This window comes from Protopterus annectens, chromosome 1.part0 (genome assembly GCF_019279795.1).
Source record: "Protopterus annectens isolate FY-2018-M chromosome 1.part0, PAN1.0, whole genome shotgun sequence".
Classification (NCBI taxonomy): domain Eukaryota; kingdom Metazoa; phylum Chordata; order Ceratodontiformes; family Protopteridae; genus Protopterus; species Protopterus annectens.
In genome coordinates this window covers 1,536,930,126-1,536,949,415 of record NC_056725.1, presented here as the reverse complement: position 1 = coordinate 1,536,949,415, position 19,290 = coordinate 1,536,930,126, and the positions used below count along the sequence as shown (strand labels likewise).

The window sequence follows — 19,290 nt, the reverse complement described above, 5'->3', positions numbered from 1 at the left end:
ATGTCCCAAGCAAAGCTTGATCTGGACCTAGAGAAGAAATCAAGCTGACATTGCTTTGCAAGGGTCTATATTATCATATTGCACGATCAGAAGAGCGAATGACAGACAATCAACCCCATTTAAGTGAAAACTTAAAACGTCGAAACTTCAGAACAGCGATTGTTTTCCAATGGAAAACAATCGCTGTTCCGAAAAAAAAAAAAAAAGACTGTAAACCATTACTTAATGTGGAGGGGCTTCGCCCCCCACACTCCCCTACTTAAATATATCAACTCTGAGATCGCACTACAGGCCAAAAAGGCAAAGTAGTGAAAGCAGCCAAACAAATTCTTTCCCAGGGAAAGAATTCGCTGAAAAGCCGCTTCGCTATTTTGCCTTTTCACGCTTTACAGTTCGACAAAGACGTATTCGACAACCTGCATTTGCGACAGCGTAATAGGGATCACTTTACAAAAGTATGCACAGAGGACCAAGAAGCAGCTTCTTGAATCCAACCATTTAAAAAAAAAGCCATAGAAGACGCCAAGGCCTTAGCAGAATGGGTCCTGATCCTGCCTGAAATAGTTTTGTCATGGTGAGTATAACAAAAGGTGAATAGCCTTAGACAACCACTTGAAAAGAGTCTGTTTTGACACCAGCTGTCACTTCTTACCTTCACAAGAATGAAGTATTAAAGATCGATTCTTTTAGCTATGTATGAAATTAAAGCCACTTATTTTCATTTAGTGTTTAAAAGTTTAAACTATTCATTTTATTAAAAGTTAATCATTATTATGATGGAACTTATGTTAGGTGGCACATTTTCTGATATCTTGGAATAGCTGAGTAATGTACTATTAAATATAATACAAGAAACAACAAATGACACTAAAGAGACATGTTAAGTAACATTCTGGGTTCTTAAAATGGTCCAGTAGTGTGCTACTGATCATATACTTGACATTCAAAAGCACCCAAGAAAGACATGCTATGTTGTAAACAAAGTATTAAAAATTAGCTTTTTACATATATAAAAGTTGCTATTGGAATTATATCAAACAATTAGAGTAACATTCACACTTTTACAAGTTAAATATGGATCACACAGCTGTCATTCGTTTAATGCAAGTTTACATGCTATGTTTCCTTTAAAAAATGACAGTCTGCTTTATATTAAACATCTCATTCAAATAGTGCTTGCAAAATCATTAAATGTTATTTCTTTAAATATAATAGCTTTTTAGTGGTTAGCATACTTTGAAATGTTTTTGTTGGATGTTTAGTGGTTTGGAAGGGTTGGGGGAATTGATGCATAATGTAGGGGTGGCTTGGATTCACTTGTGAATGCTTTTGTGTGAATTGTAGCTGATACACTATTCATTTGCAAGCCCTTGTCATGAGGACCAGCTTGAAGCAGCTTAATTAGAATCATGAGCACTTTTGTGATCCTGCGGGAGTTCTGAAAGTTCTAAGAACTGTCCAGGTTAAAGTAAAAAAATCATAATATTTTGAATCATGTACTAAGGTGTTAATGAATGCAAGTTAAATAAGCAAAATACAGTGGATTGCATTCTAAACCAATGTCGGCTATTAAATAGTTCTAAAAGGTTGCAGTATGCCAAAAATATAGATTATATAACAGCCTATAGAATGACACTTCTGATTAAAAAAATTAGGATTGTGTTTCTCTATTATCTCTTTTTAATGCTAACAAAACTTAACACCTCAAAACAATTTATTATGGAAAGTCTGAATCTTAAAAAGGAGATTTTTCAGATGTTTGTTCACATACTATTAGACATAACATTTAAGGAAAAAATAGGACTGATGCTAATATTTAAGGAAAAATAAGACTGAGTCTAACAGTACTACTAGATTATACAGTATCAAACACATATGGGTAAATATAAATGTTCGATTATATGATACTCTACACTAGGATTATAGCTAAAATATAAAACCTAGGAATACAGTTATAGTACAAGACACAGTATACAAACACAAATAGAAAGAGGTCAGAATAAGTAAATATGCATATAGTTAAAGCATATAAATATGTCTACAAGAATGGGAGGTTGGCACAGTGGTTAAGGTGTTCACATTATAGGCATAAGGTGCAAGGTTTGATTGTCACATGGGGTAATAGGCAGGGCTTGGAATGGCCCACAAAGACAGTTAGCCTGGTAATAATTTATGAACTTATGATCCTATGAACAACTTTACACATAGTAAATAAAAGAAAAAAATGTAAAATCATATGACCGATAAATTAATAAATAGAAAATAACAACAGACGTCCTTCCTATAGTAGACCAGGGAGATAATGTGAGGTACAGGGAAAGAGGATTGTACAGATATTTAGTTTGGTCAAGTTACAGTAAAGATTCTGATCACCTATTTAACTTTTCTTATGCATAACAACTTACTGACAATCTTTTTAAAGATGATGTATGTTAAAAATATGACACACAATATGAATCAGAAGCAGGAGCTAAGCGTTGTTAGTCTAATGGAGAGTTTGAGAGGTAGTTTGTCTTTTTCAACAAACTAGGAACACATTACTCCATGGTAGAATGCTTTAAGGTTTTATCATTAGGCAATTTTTTATGTGTTTCAAAAGTTTTGTCCTCAGCTGAAGATTTCATACGGTTATATATAAAGTATATAATAACTTCTGTACATAAACGTGATATCATTATACCTGTTTTTTTTTCTCTCTTATATAAATGTCTAATTTTAAATTCATATCTATTAATATTAATGGATTGAATAATCCAGTAAAGAGAGGGCGTCTGTTCAAATACTTGCAAGTACATAAAGCTCAAACAGTATTTCTACAGGAAACACATTTACTTAATAAAGACCCAAACAAACTTTCATTAAAGAATTATTTGGTTTTAGCAGGTTCTGTCTTTTGAGCTAAAATACGAGGCACCCTCATTTTATGGAAAAATGTACCAGTAATGCCTAAAGTAAAAGATACTTATGTTGATAAAAATTGTATTTTTATCATTGTCATAATTGAGTGGAACAAAAAACTATAGACACTGGTGAACTTTTATTGGATTCAAGGGGTTGGAACTAAAGATGCAAAAAAATACTTAGATACTATGTAGAAATTCTAACTCAAAGTTTCAATAAACTTGGAAAAACAAACTTCAGGCATACTCAGTAAACCCTTTTAGCTTGCATAAACATGCTCTTAGATGAAAGAAAATTAATTACATCATATGAAAGAAATTATAACACACACACATATGTGTGTGTGTGTGTGTGTGTATACATTTTATATGTGTGTGTGTGATAAGAAAGAAAAATAAGTTATGTCTTACCATAACGTTCCATCTGTGTTGTTCATCTTCTTTCATTCATCACTGATGGGTTTGGTTCCGAGCCCTCGGAACCAAGTCGGCCTTTTTATCAAGCTCGTGCCAGCCAAAAAACTCTCGAGTTAAGTCTCTACTCAGAATGCCCTTCTCCCTATTACCTCAGAATGAGTTTGCTAGAGAAAAGGAAGTAAAGCCGAGGCCACTTCTGCGCAACTACCCTAGGGCACCACTTAGACCAGGAGCCTTTGGATGGGGAAGGAGGGTGGGAAGTGATGAATGAAAGAAGATAAACAACACAGATAGAACATTATGGTAAGACATAACTTATTTATCTGATGTTGTTTATCTTCTTTCATTCATCACTTCCCACCCTCCTTCCCCATCCAAAGGCTCCTGGGGGGTGCTTTGGGTCTAAGTGGTGCCCTAGGGTAGTTGCGCAGAAGTGGCCTCGGCTTTACTTCCTTTTCTCTAGCAAACTCATTCTGAGGTAATAGGGAGAAGGGCATTCTGAGTAGAGAGACTTAACTCAAGAGTTTTTTGGCTGGCACGAGCTTGATAAAAAGGCCGACTTGGTTCCGAGGGCTCGGAACCAAACCCATCAGTGATGAATGAAAGAAGATGAACAACACAGATGGAACGTTATGGTAAGACATAACTTATTTATCTGATGTTGTTAATCTTCTTTCCATTCATCACTGATGGGACAGTATCCCAAGCTACCTTGAGGTCCATGGGTGGCCCTTATGGAAGAACATTCCTGAGTACCACTGAGCCGAAGGCAGCTCTCCCTCTGGAGACCAAGTCCAATTTGTATTGATTGATAAAGGTATGAGGCTTAGCCCAAGTAGCTGCTGCACAGATGTCATCCATGGAAGCCCTGGAATGGAAAGCTACATATGTTGCCATAGATCTAGTGGAGTGAGCTTTAACCTTTGGCATAGGTACATTACTGAGGGAATAGATGAAACGTATGCAGTCCCTTAGCCATTTTGATAAAGTAACATTGGAAACCGCCTCTTCCATTCTGGGCCCAGAACAGGAGATGAAAAGCTGTTCAGATTTACGGATAGGTTTGGTTCTGCCTGGATAAAATCTCAATTGTCTATGTACATCTAAAGAGTGAAGGCAGTACTCTTCTCTATTGGCAAAATTCGGAAAGAACACTGGTAAGTCAATGGTCTGGTTTATGGAGAATTCAGAAACAACTTTGGAGAGAAAGGATGGATTTGTCTGAAGTGATACTCTGTCTTTCTGAAAGACCAGATAGGGCCTCTTGATACACAATGCCTGCAGCTCCGAGACTCTTCTAGCACATGTGATGGCTACCAAGAACAAGGATTTCCAAGACAAAAACTTTAGGTCACACTGTGCAGCAGGTTCAAAAGGTTTCTGAGTCAAAGACTGAAGGACTACAGTGAGGTTCCATGGGCTGTCTGACAGGAGGCCTGATATGAGAAGTCCCCTTGAGGAAAGCCTTGCAAATGCATACAGAGATAAGAGGGGTGCCATCTATACCACTGTGGAAATTGGAAATTGCCGCTAGATGTACTCATATGGTAGAGGCAGAGGCTCCATTATCAAAAAAACTAGCCAAGTACTGAAGCACTGCAGTAACTGGAGCCAAATATGGGTCTAGCATGTTATCCTAGGACCAGATGGAGAATATGGAGAATCTTTTCCAGTTATTCTGGTATAGTCTTCTGGTGGATGGTTTATGAGAGGCCAGAATGATGTCTTAAACAGGCGAGGAGAGATTAGCTTGCCTGGCTACTAGTGGAAGTGGAGAAACCAAGCTGGTAGCTTGAGATTGGACAGATTTGTGTGACTCAACCCTTGGGGGTATGTAATCGGATCTGGTAGAGGGTCCAGAATACACACTGGGTATACTAGGTGAGGCCGAAGGAAGGGGAACCGAACTTGTCAAGGCCAGAATGGGGCTATGAGAATCACCTTGCATCTCAACTGAAGAGCTTTCTTTAGAAATTGTGGGATCAGCGGGATGGGGGATAAGCGTAAAGAAGTCCCGTGGGCCAATCGTGGATTAGAGTGTCCCTCGATGACTCCCCTTCTGGGGGAAGTACAGCGAAATAGCTGCTGCACTTGGTGTTTGATGGGGAGGCGAAAAGATCGCAGCAGGGCTGGCCCCAGTGGCTGAAGATTGCTGATGCCACCTCGGGGTTGAGGGACAATTCGTGAGGCAGGAGAGGATGCATCTGCTCAGCTTGTCTGCAATCACGTTTGAGCTCCCCGGGATATCCGTTGCTATTAGAAAGCAGTTGGACGCTATCGTCCACTGCCAAATTCTCATGGTTTCTCAACATAGGGGATAGGACTTGGTTTCTCCTTGATTGTTGATATACCAGACCACTGACATATTGTCTGATTGAATTGCAATTGTCCTGGAAGGGAGAGCCCGATGGAAGGCCTGCAACGCTAACAGCACAGCTCTCAGTTCCAGAAAACTGATATGTAGGTGGACCAAGTGCCTTGGGCAGTCTTTCCCTGGAAATGGCCCCCCCACCTGATCAGGGAAGCATCCATGGTCACAATGGCTGTTGGCTGAGGAGACTGAAATGGGTGACTCCAAAGTTCTACATCTGGCCTCATCCACCAACGCAGGTCCTGTTCGCAGGAGTTGGTTATTCGAATCTGGTAACTGAGGGGGTGATAGTTTGGGAACCACTGACACAGAAGGAGCCATTGCAGAATCCGCATGTGTAGCTTTGCTAGAAGTACTATTAGGATTGATGCTGCCATAGAACCTACGGCCTGAAGAACTTCCCTTGCAGAAACTGTTGTTTGTGAGAGTATCACCAGGAGTTGAAGCCTCAATCGATGGAGTCTGTGAACTGGGAGTGATACCAGACAGTACCGAGTATTGAACACTGTGCCAATGAACTCTATTTGTTGTGCAGGGACAAGGTTTGATTTCTCCCAATGTAGTTATTCCCAACAATTATTCCAGAGAGAAAGTATAATGTAGTGCTGTTACCAGAAGATGCTCATGGGGGTGGTAAGGAGCCAAGTCGTCCAAATATGGAAACACCCGGAATCCTTTTAGTCTCAAGTAAGCTGTTACCACTGCCATGCATTTCGTGAACACACTGGGGGCTGTATACAGACCGAACAGCAGGGCACGGAATGATAATGACTGGCTCCTAGCCAAAAGCGAAGCAGACTCCTGGAGCCATTTGTCCATCTTGATGTGGTAATACTCATCCTGGAGATCTATAGAGCACATCCAATCGCCTTCTCTTAAAAAGGGGAGAATGGACTGAATGATGACAATCTGAAATTTGGTTTGGGTGACAGACTTGTTTAAGCTGCTGAGATCCAAAATTGGTCTCCAGTCCTGTCTGTTTTTGCACCAAAAAGAATCTCGAGTAAAATCTGGATCCACGCTGGTCTGGTGGGAATGGTTGGATGTCTCTTTTTTGAGACAGCTTTATAATCTCTGAAGCTGCTTCTTCCCTTTGACTGGGTAGAATGTCGGGAAGTTTTCTAGGGAAATTTAGCTGACAAGAAAGGGGAATGGTGTAACCTCTGGTGATAATGCTCTGCACCCAACGATCGGTGGTGATGGATTTCTAGGCAGCGTGGTGCAGAGAGAAATGACCCCAACTGTTTCCAGAGGTAAGCAATCGGGCTGCTCCTCAGGAGCACTGATAAAGCTGTCCAGAGAAGGAATCCCTGGAGCCCTGATTGCGAGGACCCCCTCTGCTTCTATAGGGGTGTCTTACGGAATTGTTACCCTCTCTGCCTTTGGGAGTATCATCACCACATGTGGCATGGAAGGGACCCTGTGATTTCTTATGCCACATCTTTCCACTTCTCTGATTCCTGGAGAAGGTATGTTGAGGATTGAAAAACCATAGGCCTATGGCAGAAAGGGTCTTTCCATCTTGCCCGCACCTGGCTAGTGTGTCCTTCAATTTGGGGCCAAAAAAGGGACAAAGCTTCGATGGGAGCCTTCAGAAAGGAAGAATTGAAGGGGTTTGCGAGGTCACAAATGCGAGTGCATGATGCCTCATAACAATGCCTGAACCCACTGCTCTAGCTGCCCCTTCGGTTGCATGTGACAAAAACCTCATGGACAAGTTGGATATTGATTCCAGGGTTGCAAGCTGTGAGGCCACTTTGTCCCTGACCTTGTCAGACAACTGTTCTGTGAGCGTCCCAGAGAGTATGAAAATCAAGACCCTCTGGAGCCTCGTAAAATGTGCCAAATAATTCAGGGAACATATGACAAAGGTCCCTGATGCAAAAACATGCTTCCCAAGTCTGTCCACTGCCCAGGACTCCAACTAAAAAACAATGGTGCCACTGCTCAATTTATCCAACGACAACTCTAAAACACACCAAACACTTTATTGCAAAGCTTTCGGGTCTACACCCTTCATCAGTACAAATCAATTAAATGTATTCAGTATTTAAATAGGAGATACAAGTAAATCACATGCTTCAGCCTACCTATCACACTAATTAACAATCAAAATTTAAAGGAACCTTTTAAATAAAATATAATACTTTCCTTAAATATATTTAAAAGAATTATTACATAAAACTATGCATTTATATTATTCCAAGGCATATTACATACATAAATACATATAAAACACTGCCCAGGACTCCCTGTTGGGTGGGTGGACAGTGGGAATTTTCTCAGCCAAGTCCCTTTTTGTGGCCGCCGCCACCACCATAGCATCAACTGGTAACCCTTTGAACCAATGCGGGTTCTCCTCAGGAGGGGAAAGAATTTTGTCTGGTCTCCAAGGGATCATCTCAATTGAATCAGGGTTCTTCCAAGCATGCTGCATGATGGGCTGGACGAGCTCATCGGCAGGCGGGGTCACCCAAGAGGTAGAAGGCCAGGCGGGAAAACCCTGCAGGAACACTGACTCCACAGAAGAAGGGTTGGAGGGCTTCCAGTCACCTTTCTGCTTTAACATTTCCAGGATGTCTCTGAAGGAGACATCATCAGGAGGTGACCGTGGGGACCCTTGACCATCACTGCAATCCATGTCTTCCATTAAGGACTCCTTGGGTGAGTCCATGTGCTTCCTCTTGCATGTCTTCTTTAAGGGGGCTCCTCAGTGGGGGTTCTCTAGGAGGACTCAGAAGAGTGGGTACCCTGAACAAGGGTGTCCTGCGGCTTCTCTGCCCGGTGTCCTGGGGGTGGTCTGTGACAGCTGTAGCTCAGGGGATGAAAACTGGGGTTCCGACATTGAAGGAGTGCTGCCAGAAGCAAGAGCTCTCTCCATCGCGCAGAAGGCAGGCCCGCCCAAAGAGGGATGGGAGCCCGGAACCAAGAAAGACAACCTCAGGAGCGGGGTCACACCCCACTCCAACGAACCCACCCCCACAGATGGAGCCTCAAGCATGATCGGTGTGGACGTGTCTATCGGCATTGAGGAGAGAGGTGGCTCCATACCCCAGGCCGACGTGCCCGTCTCCCAATCCCCAGATTAAGGAAGGACTGGTTCAGCAAGAACCGAAGATCAATGGGACAAACACGGAGCTGGCGTGAGATGTACCACAGGCGCTGAGGTGATGGGTTTCAAGAAAGATGTCGGAGCAGAAGTGGATCTAGTGGATACCCCAGACAGGGAGTCAGGATGCTCGATGAAGGGGCTATACGCTTGGCCCAGAAATGGATCTATGGAGGGGGAGTATTAGGTCTGTGGTGCAAGGTCTGCAGGCACTGAAGTCTCTAGTTTCAAGACCGGAAGTAAAGGGGTCAAACCCAGTGAGGTTGGTACAACACTCTGTGCCGAAGTGGTACTCGGAGCTGAAACGGTCAGTTCCAAAATGGAAACTAATGACGTAGTCGAAGGTGTGCCCTGAGCTGAAGTGGCCACAGGTGCTGAAGTCAAAATAGGCGTAGTAAGGTCTATGATCGGTTCCGGAGACAGGACCGATGCCAAAATGGGTGCCGGTATTGATGGTTTTGAGATGGTCAGAGCCGAAGAAGACGGAGCCAAGGAGGCTGATTTATGCTCCGAAGATAACTTTGGGACCTTTGATTTCCCAGGCTTGCTCTGATCACCCAATGGTAAAGAAGGAACAGAGTGGGATCTCTTTTTGTCCTTTGGAAAGAGGGGCTGAGACCTCCATCGCAGAAATGGCCACTGAGAAAGGAGACTTGAGTAACCCTTTCAGAATGAGTTTATTTTTGTGTTCATTAAGAGTGTGTTGACTGAAACTCTGACAAATGTCACATGGAGGTTGCACTGAAAGGTGGGACACTCCCAAACAGTATACACCGTCATCATGAGAATCACTGTTAGGTAACTTGCCCTTACATGAAGTACAATGCTTAAAACCTGAAGTACTCTTCTTATCCAACATCTTGATAGAGAAAAAAAAAACACTAAAGGCCAACTGTATAATCCAACTATAATCAAAGTCAACTCTGTTCAAAAAAGTCACAAATATAACAATACACTGGTATGATAGAAAAAAGAAAGGAAACACCTGAATAAAAGGCAACTAATAGGTTAAACAATACCAACTATTTTTATTTTATTTATTTATTTATTTTATTTATTTTACATTTGTTGACCGGGCTAGTCTAACTGGATACATGTCCATTTTCAGTAGAGGCCCGGGGAGAAAAGCTCCACAGAGGGTAGTTATGACAAAAAACAACAGGAGATAAGATACAAAGTATTACATTCAAAGTCAAATGAACAAGTAAAAGGGTTATACAAATAATTTAAAGAGGTAAAACAGTCTTAGGTAGTTGGAGTATCCTAACTACAATGAAGACCCTTGGATTTTGGATTGGGTGGAAATTAGGTAGTACTGGGATGTTTGCTATTAATCAGGATTAGAGCATGGGCATAGCCATTCGGATTTTAGGAGATCTTTGAGTTGTTTTTTGAATTGGTGGAGTGAGGTCTCGTGTCTTAGGTTGTTTGGGAGAGCATTCCAGGATTTTCCAATGGAATTAGCATAGAGTGCTTCACCTCCTGAATTGTTAGATTTAATAGTTTGAATTTGTAAGCTTTTGGATGATCTAAGGGATGTAAGGTTAAAGTAGGGGGTGAATATTTTGGTCATTGAGGGGGTTTTGTCAGGATGGTGGATTGTTTTGAATGCCTCAATGAGTTGATTGAGTTTGAGAATGTTAGGTAGTTCTAACCAATCTAATGTTCTGAGATTGTTACAGTGATGTGTACGATAGGGCATTCCTGTTATAAATCTAGCTATGTGGTTATAGGTTGTAGATAGTTTGTTGAGTTCTCTTTTATTAAGGAAGGAGAATATCGGGGAGGCATAGAGGAGTGTGGAAAGGAGGTGGGTCCGGGCAATTGTTAATTTAGTGTGTGGGGTTAGGAAGTTCTTAATTCTATACATGGACCCAAGTTTCTTGTTTACCGACTTAATGGTCAGGTTGATATGAGTATCAAATTTAAGCTTGTGGTCTATGTTCACACTTAGTAGTTTGGTGTGGGAGACAGGGTCGATTATGGTCCCATTATTGGATGTCACGTGAATGATGGGGTGGTTGGAGCTAGGAGATTCATTTCCTTGAGGGGTAGAAGTAGTGGGGAAAAACAGAAGTAATTTGGTTTTGGATGGGTTAAGTAAGAGTTTTAGTTCCAAGAACCTTTTTTCAACTAGGGAAAAACAGTTTTGGGTTGCAACTTGGAGTTTGTCGAGGGAGCTGTCGGAGCAGATCAGGGTGGAGTCGTCTGCATATTGTATACAGGTGGCTTTGGGAATGATAGAGTGCAGATCATTAATAAATATGGAGAAAAGAAGAGGACCAAGGATAGATCCTTGGGGGACACCGATATTTGTGGGGAGTAGGTCAGATAAGCTATTTTCCCATAGAACAGCCTGATTTCTATGAGAAAGGTAGTCATTAAACCAGTCTATGGTAGTCTTGCTAAGGTAGTATGCCTCCAGTGTGTGGATCAACTGTTGGTGATTGACCATGTCGAAGGCTTTGGATAGATCAAGAAAGAGCGCAGAGGATATTAATTTATTGTTCCGATTGTGGTTAACTGAGTCAACAAAGGAAAGGAGAGCAGTAGTTGTGCTATGATGGGGGCGAAAGCCGTGCTGGGTGTGAGACAGGAGATTGTTTCGAGTAAGATGGGTAATGAGCTGCTTGTGAATGCAGCGTTCCATGATTTTGGCTAGAGGAGATAATATAGCTATGGGTCTGTAGTTTGATGTGTCAGTGGAAGATCCACCTTTATGTAAAGGGATGATGTGGGAGATTTTCCAAATAGAGGGAATAGAAGCTTCTGAAATGGTCCGTTAACCAAGATAGAAACAGGGTAGGCTATGGCATTAGATGCAATTTGTAGGTAGTTGGCTGGGAGTAAGTCAGCCGCTAAGGTGGTTGGTTTGAGTTTATTTAGGAGGGTTCTAATATAGGAGGTAGGTACGGGTTGGAGGTTAAAGGTGGGTTGAGTTGGGACTTTGGTTGAGGGTGTAGCCGAGGAAGAAGTAGTAAGTTGGTTGGCGAGGGACTGGATGGTTTCTGTGAAAAATGAATTAAAGGTGTTAGCTATTTCTCTAGTATCTTTACCAATGAGTTTTTCAGGGGTAGGGGTGGTGGGTTTACCTGGATGAAGGAGGTGATTAAAACCGGCCCAGAATTTCTTGGGGTTATTCTGGTGTTTATTTTGGAGGTGGCAGTAATACTGTTTTTTGTCAGACAATACGGCTGTTTTAGTTGAGTTTCTAAGTTGGAGAAACTTGATGCGATCTAGTGGAGTTTTAGAGGCTCTCCATTTGTGCCAGGCCTTGTCTCGATGTTTAATTTTGGCTTTAGTGTCCTTTGTTAGCCAGGGTGAGATGCGTACCTTAGTTCTAGTAAGACGCTTAGGAGCATGCGAGTCAAGTATTTTTAGGAAAGTGTTATTAAAATATAACACACTCTCATCTATGGGTAAGGTTTTTAGGATGGACCAATTGCATGTCTTAAGTTCTGCAATAAAATGGTCTGGGACAAAATTCTTACTGTTCCTGACTAGTCTGGATTGTGGATGATTTGAAGTTGGACACTTGTGCTTTATAATAAAGGTAATCAGGTGGTCACTAAGGTCATTGGGAAGGGTCCCTGTAGTATAATTATTTGGAGCCTTGTTTGTAAGTATCCAGTCAAGGATGCTCTCTTTTTGTTGAGCATTACCAATTCTGGTGGGAGATAAAATATTTTGTGAGAAGCCATGTAAGTTAACGGGGAGAGGATTTGGGAGTTCGAATAGAGGGCCCAGTTAATGTTAACATCCCCTAGAATTATGGTTTCTTGGGGATAGTTGGTAGCAAGCCAACTGAGGATTAGTTCTAGGTTTTCAATATTTTTGCCTGGTGGTAGATAAGTTACTATGAGATTAATACTTTTTTGGTTGTTTAGGCGAATCTTTAGAGCAATTAGTTCAAGGTTGTGGATTTTTGGGGGTTGGAGTGGGTTCATGGTGATGTTCAGGGAGTTCTTGTACTATTCTTCAGTACTATGGTACTGAAGAAATACCACAAGGGTAATGGAGAAAGGCTGTACCAACAATGGTACTTGAAAGTGCAGCAATGGTAACTACGGGTAGAGAGGAAAAACCAAGGTCAGACAGAAGAAAAACACTAGAAGAACTAATAGCTTAATAAAATATGAAGATAGCCACAATTTTTCACACAAATATCAAAAAAGTTTCACTTAGCTCAGAGCTTGGCTGAAACGCAGCTTTATGGCTATTTGGCAAATGAGATCTGAGGTAAAAGGGAGAAGGGCATCCTGGGTAGAGACTTGGCTTGAGAGTTTTTTGGCTGGCCCGAGCATGGTAAAAAGGCCAACTTGGAACCGAACCAATCAGTGATGAATGGAAAGATTAACAACATCAGAGGTATTCTTTGAGGGCTTTAAAATATTTTATGACAATATAAATAATACAAATAACCAAGATAATGATGATATAGATTAAAATTTTCTAAGGGAAAATATAAATAATAAAATAAGTGAACAAATAAAAAAATGACAGACCATTCACTTTAACAGAAATAAAAGCTCAAATAAAAAGTAAAAAAATAATAAGGGGCCAGGCTTAGATGGTCTTTTACCAGAACTATATAAAATACTACTGGATGATGCAGTTAAAATATTAGATAAGGTTTATAGAGAAAGCCCCCCCATCATGGAAATTTTCCCTTAGATCACCTATTTTAAAAACAAGATGAGGATCCTACAAAGTGTTCATCAAAAGTGGACTAGAAGATGTTCATGTCCAGTTTAGCTAACATAATTAATCTACTTATAAGTAAACTAATTAATAATGATCAAACTGGGTTAATTTTAAATAGACAAGTACAGGATAACACAATAAGAGTACATACATTAATAGACTACGCAAATAAAAATAAAAAAACTTTCTTTCGTTAGTCTCAATTTAGATAAGGCTTTTGACTCAATTAATTGGTCGTATCTGTTTAAAACACTTGAAGTGTATAATTTCTCACCTGAGCTAATTGCATTAATTTCTAAGTAACTCTTGTGCTTTAGTTAAAATAGGTTATTTTCTTTCCAATTCCTTTAAATTACAAAAAGGCACAAAACAAGGCTGTCCATCATCACCTTTACATTTTGCATTAGCTACAGAACCCATTGTAATAATATTAGATCCAATAAGAACATTAATGATATAAAAAAAAAGAAGCTCTTTGCTCATGATATTTTACTAGCAATAGGAAATATAGAAAATTCATTAAAACATATAATTAGTTCTATGAATCATTTTGAAGAAATCTCAGACTTAAGATTTAATCATAATAAAACAAGTACATTAGTCATTAATAAAAATAAAAACATTATACAAAAATATTACAACTTCAATTGGAATAGCAACCAAATGAAATACCTTGGTATAACCATTATGTCTAATAGTAAAGAAATGATACAAACAAACTTTCAACAGGTTGTTGAAAAAATGTTAAGTTTAGTCACAAATTGGAATAAATCCTTCTTTACCATGGAAGAATGACTGATGTTTATTAAGATGGTAGTTCTTCCTAAAATATTGTTTGTCTTACAATCTTTATCACTATTTCCACCAAAAAAATTGATGAAGTAAAACAATATTCTATTAACTTGTTTTGGCATCCTAATAAACCCAGAGTTTCCTTTGATTAGCACAGAAAACATTGGGATAATGGTGGAACAGGATTCCCTGATATTCAATTGTATGCTACGTCAACAATTGTAAAAGTTAAAGCATTGTGGATACATTTATCTTATGATATGAAATGGAAATAAATAAATCAATAAATATTATTAGTAAATAATAAATATATCACAACCAGTCATAAACATATAGTCCCTAATAGTTTTATCTGGTTATTAAAAGATTTTTGCATAAATGGAATTACACCCTCTTCTCAAATTCCCTATTTAAATAACACCATTTCCTCTTTCCAAAAGTTCACATATTCTAACCAGTGTATTAAAGGACATACTATTTTCTATGTGTTTCTAATTGCATATACAAATGACTGCTTAGAAACACATAACTTCAACAAAATGCTAGTACTGAAACAACAAAGTAACTTAATTCACTGGCATCAGTTATTAAATGGTACTGATGTATATGTTGTTGAAAATTTAAGGTCAAATACAATCAATACTCTGAGAATTGGTTAATTTTACAAATAATTAAAGACTTTGAGAACATATAAATAAACAAGATATTTAACCTAGATAAAAAACTGTTCCCCAGATTACTGGAATTTTTAATAATTATCAATAATAATGCAATGAAAAAAATTATTTGTCACAAATTTATAACATTCTTAAGTTAGATTTCACATATTTAGACAATTACTATTGGAACTATTCCTCAAAACTTAATAATGAAAACTCTGAAGAATACAAGAAAATATTAAAATCTACAGATAAAACCACATCTTCATTATACTGGAAAATGTTCACTTGGAAATTCTTACATATAGCTTTTTTTCTTCTAACAAAATTAAAATTAGGTACAAATCAAACAATTAAATGCTGGAGATGTGATTCTGAAATAATAGTTGATTGGATGCATATAGTATATGAATGTGAAGTCATCTATCCTTTTTGGAAAGAAATTAATAACATCATTCAAGCTCTATGGTCAGACAGATGTAATATTTCCAAATCTTAATTTAATACTCCGATTCTTGAGGGGTTCACGTCAGATGAATGAGTTTCCGAAATCTCAAAACTCTTATGGTGGAGACCATATGATTGAGTTTTTAGAAACTCGAACATCTGAAGTGTGTGAGTGCCTTATGTGAGGGATTGTACAGGGGTCAAGCTCTCTGCACCCCTGCTACTTGAATATAAGAAGTCCGAGATTGTGCTACAGCGGGGAACTGGGAAATCTCAAGTTCCACAGTGTCTGCAGAAGTGTGGAACAAGAGATTTCCCTTTTCTCCACTGTAGTGCAATCTCGGAGTTAGTATATTTAAGTAGGGGTGTGGGAGTGCAGGGGGGGCTTGCCCCCCCTGCAAAAACGTGTTTAAATGTGTTTTTTTTTATTTTCACTTCTGATGTTCGAGTTTTTGAAAACTCAAACATATGGTCTCGATCATATGAGTTTCAAGATTTCAGAAACTATCATCTGAAGTGAATCCTTCTTGAGATAATTCCAAAGACCCTAGTGCCTCTTCTTTGCTCTATTCTTTCTGTAGTCAAAAAATAATTACTAAAAATTGGAAAAGTAAAGCTCCCCCCTCTAGTGTTGAATTTATCAGTATGGCAACATTTGTTTGCAATAGTGAATTGCATACTATAAAGATGAGAACTTCCAATATTACACATTCATATAAATCTTGGCTTAAACTTTAAGACTTGTTTGAAAAATATTAATTGTTGATATGTATAACTTTGATGTATTGATCAGCTGAGGACCTATGTAGATATTTGTTTCATAATTGATTTGTTTATCTATTGTTTTAAAGACAAATTAAAGAAAAAAAAAACAATAAATGAAAACTGATCTGAAAGATTTAGTTCTGTCAAGATAGCATCAGAGTTGTCTGTGGACTTCCAATATATGGAGTATCATTTCTCCTTCATTTTTAGTTTAAAGGAAAGACAACAGGGATATAGTTTGACTTAAAGTAGATTGATACCACTTTAGACAGAAAAAAGGATCAGTTCTAAAAGAAACCCTGCTTCAGTGGAAAATGAGAGAAAGTTGACTCACCAAAAGAGCTTGCAACTCACATACCTTTCTTGCAGAGGTCACAGCAATCTTTGGTAAACAAATGAAATACAATCAGTTAACCATTTGGCTAAGGTCACTTTGTTAACTGTTTTACCCAATTCCGAATCTAAAAAGGAAACAAATAATTGATTTGATTTCCTGAAATTTTTTGCCCTGTGTAAGTAAAAACACAACTGCTGTGAACATCCAGCCAATGCAGAATATATTCTCCTTTGTTCAAAAATTTTAGAAAGAAGACTGGAAAGTTGATAGCTTGATTAATATTGGATTCTGACCCCATCTTAAGAAGGAAGGAGGGGTTAGTTCGTAAGGATACCCTAATCTTTATGAAAAATCAAATTAAGAAGTTTAGACTATAGGGCTTGAAGTTCTGATACTCTTTTAGCAGATGTAATGGCCACTAAAAAGATAGTCTTCCAACTTAGAAATCTGAATTCACATTTGGCTGATTGTTCAAAGAGAGACTGGGTTAAGGATTGTAAAACTAAATTTAAATCTCATGGGGGAGTTGGGTGTTTAAAATGGGGTCTAAGAAGTAAAGTCCCTCTTACAAAGGCCTTACAAAGTTTTAAAGAGGCTAAAGACTAATTGTTTATCCCCAATGTGAAAGTTAGAAATGGTAGCTAGTTGTACTTCAACAGTAGAAGAACTGGCACCTTTGTTAAAAGTGTTTGCTAAAAACTCTAGAACCTTATGTACTGGTGCTAAAAAAGGATCAGTGTCACTTGGGCTGTGCCAAAATGACAAATCTTTTCCATTTACTTCTGTAAATTTTTCTAGTAGAAGCTTTATGTGAGGATAAAAGAATGTGGTGAAAAGGTGAGGAGAGCCTGGAGTTTCTTGCTAATAATGAAAGTAGAGAAACCATGCAGTTAATTTCAGGCCTGAGACATCCAGGTGCATCATATATGATGGGTGAGACAGTACGTCTGGAAATGGATCAATTCCATGGGGAAATTTGATGAGGCCAGTAAGCTGCAATGATGACTGTGCTCTTCAATTGAGATGCTTTCTGAAGGAATTTGGGAGTTAGAGGTACAGCTGGAAAAGCATAGAGAAGAATGGGGGAGCAATTTTGGAGAAGAGCATCTCTTAGTGACTACCCCGGCGAGGGATTGAGGACAAAGTACCTGCTGCACTTCCTGTTGAGGGGAAATGCATAGAGGTTGCAGTAAGGTTGGCCCCATCGACATAATATGTTTTCTCCCACTTTCATTGTTGGTGACCACTCATGAGGCATTAGAATGAACCTGCTTAACCTGTCTGCTATGATGCTGGATTTCCCCAGAAAGTGAGTTTTTTTCAGAAATGGATTGGTTGAGATCGCCCATTGCTGCACTCTCAAAGCTTCTCAACACAAGGGGTAAGATATGGTTCCAAACTGTTGAAGTACCAGACCAGTGACATATTGTCTGTCTGGGTAGCAATGTTCCAAGAGGGGAGAGAGTCTTGAAAGGTCTGCAACTCGAGGAGGACAGCTCTTATTTCTATGACATTGATATTCATACTGGTGTCTTCGAGGTACCATGTGCCTTGGACTGTCTTTCCTAAGAAGTGCCCTCACCACCACTTGATCTGGGAAGCATCTGTGGTAACTTTGGCCTTGGGCTGAGGAAAACTGAAGGGGTGACCTTGCATTATCTGACTGGAGTGAATCCACCAAAGGAGGTCATTTTTGCAAGCCTGAGTTATCTTGATTTGGGTGGATAAGGGTTGATGTAGAATGGACCAATGAGTAGCTAGGGCCCACTGAAGAATTCTCATGTGTTAACTTGCTAATGGAACCAAAACTATTGCAGCAGACACTGACCCCAAAGCCTGAAGAGTCAATTGAGCTAACAGAGAGAGAGAGGAATTTTGTATGAGCTTTCTGACCTGGACTTGTATGGTTTGTACCCTTGGTAAAGGAAGGGAAGCTGTCAAGGATACTGTATTGAACAAAGCTCTGATAAAATCCAATATCCGAGTTGGTTCTAGCTGAGATTTGTTGTGACTGATAGTAATTCCCAGGTGGGAGCATAAGTGGAGTACATAATCTCGTGCTTTGGTCAGGTGATGCCTGGTTGAGCCAGTCATCCATAAGGAAACACCTGGAATCCTTGCAGTCTCAAGGGAGCTGCTACTACTGCCATGCACGTGAGCACCCTGGGGGCTATGGTAAGACCAAAGGGCAGATCTCTGAATTGGTAATGACTGGTTCCCAGCCAGAAGCGTAGGTATCTTCTGGATCATTTGTTCATTTTTTATATGATAGTATGTGTCCTGAAGATCAACTGAGCATATCCACTAGTCCTTGTGCAGGAAAGGCTGAATGGACTGAACCGTGACCATCTGGAACTTTGTATACTGAACTAATTTGTTCAGACTGCTGAGATCCAAAATTGGTCTACAGTCTCCTGTTTTTTTTGGCACTAAAGAATCTAGTGCAAGTTCCAAACTCTCTGGTCTGGTGGGACCTCTTGGATGACTACTTTCTAGAACATTTTTTTATTTCCAGAGCTGCTACTTTCCTCTGACTGGGTGGAACATTGGGGATTTTGTTCTCTGTTAAGGGGAGTGAAAGGAAAAGGGTATTATATAACCACTGGAAATAATCCTCTGCACCCACGTACCTTTTGTATTCTCTAGCCAGGCACTCTGGTGCAGGGATAAATGAGCCTGACTGCCTCCACAGGTGGACAATCGAACCTCCTTTCAGGAGCACTGATAGGATCTTTCAGAGAAAGTATCTCTGGACCCCTGGTTCTACAGGCATCCTCTGCCACATGTTT

The 19,290-nt window shown here is 39.6% G+C and overlaps 1 protein-coding gene across 2 annotated transcripts in view; it reads right to left on the bottom strand.

The window, feature by feature from the left end:
- Nucleotides 1-19,290, bottom strand: part of CBY1 (chibby family member 1, beta catenin antagonist) — a 380,731-nt gene that overhangs the window by 95,085 nt on the left and 266,356 nt on the right. The window lies entirely within an intron of this gene.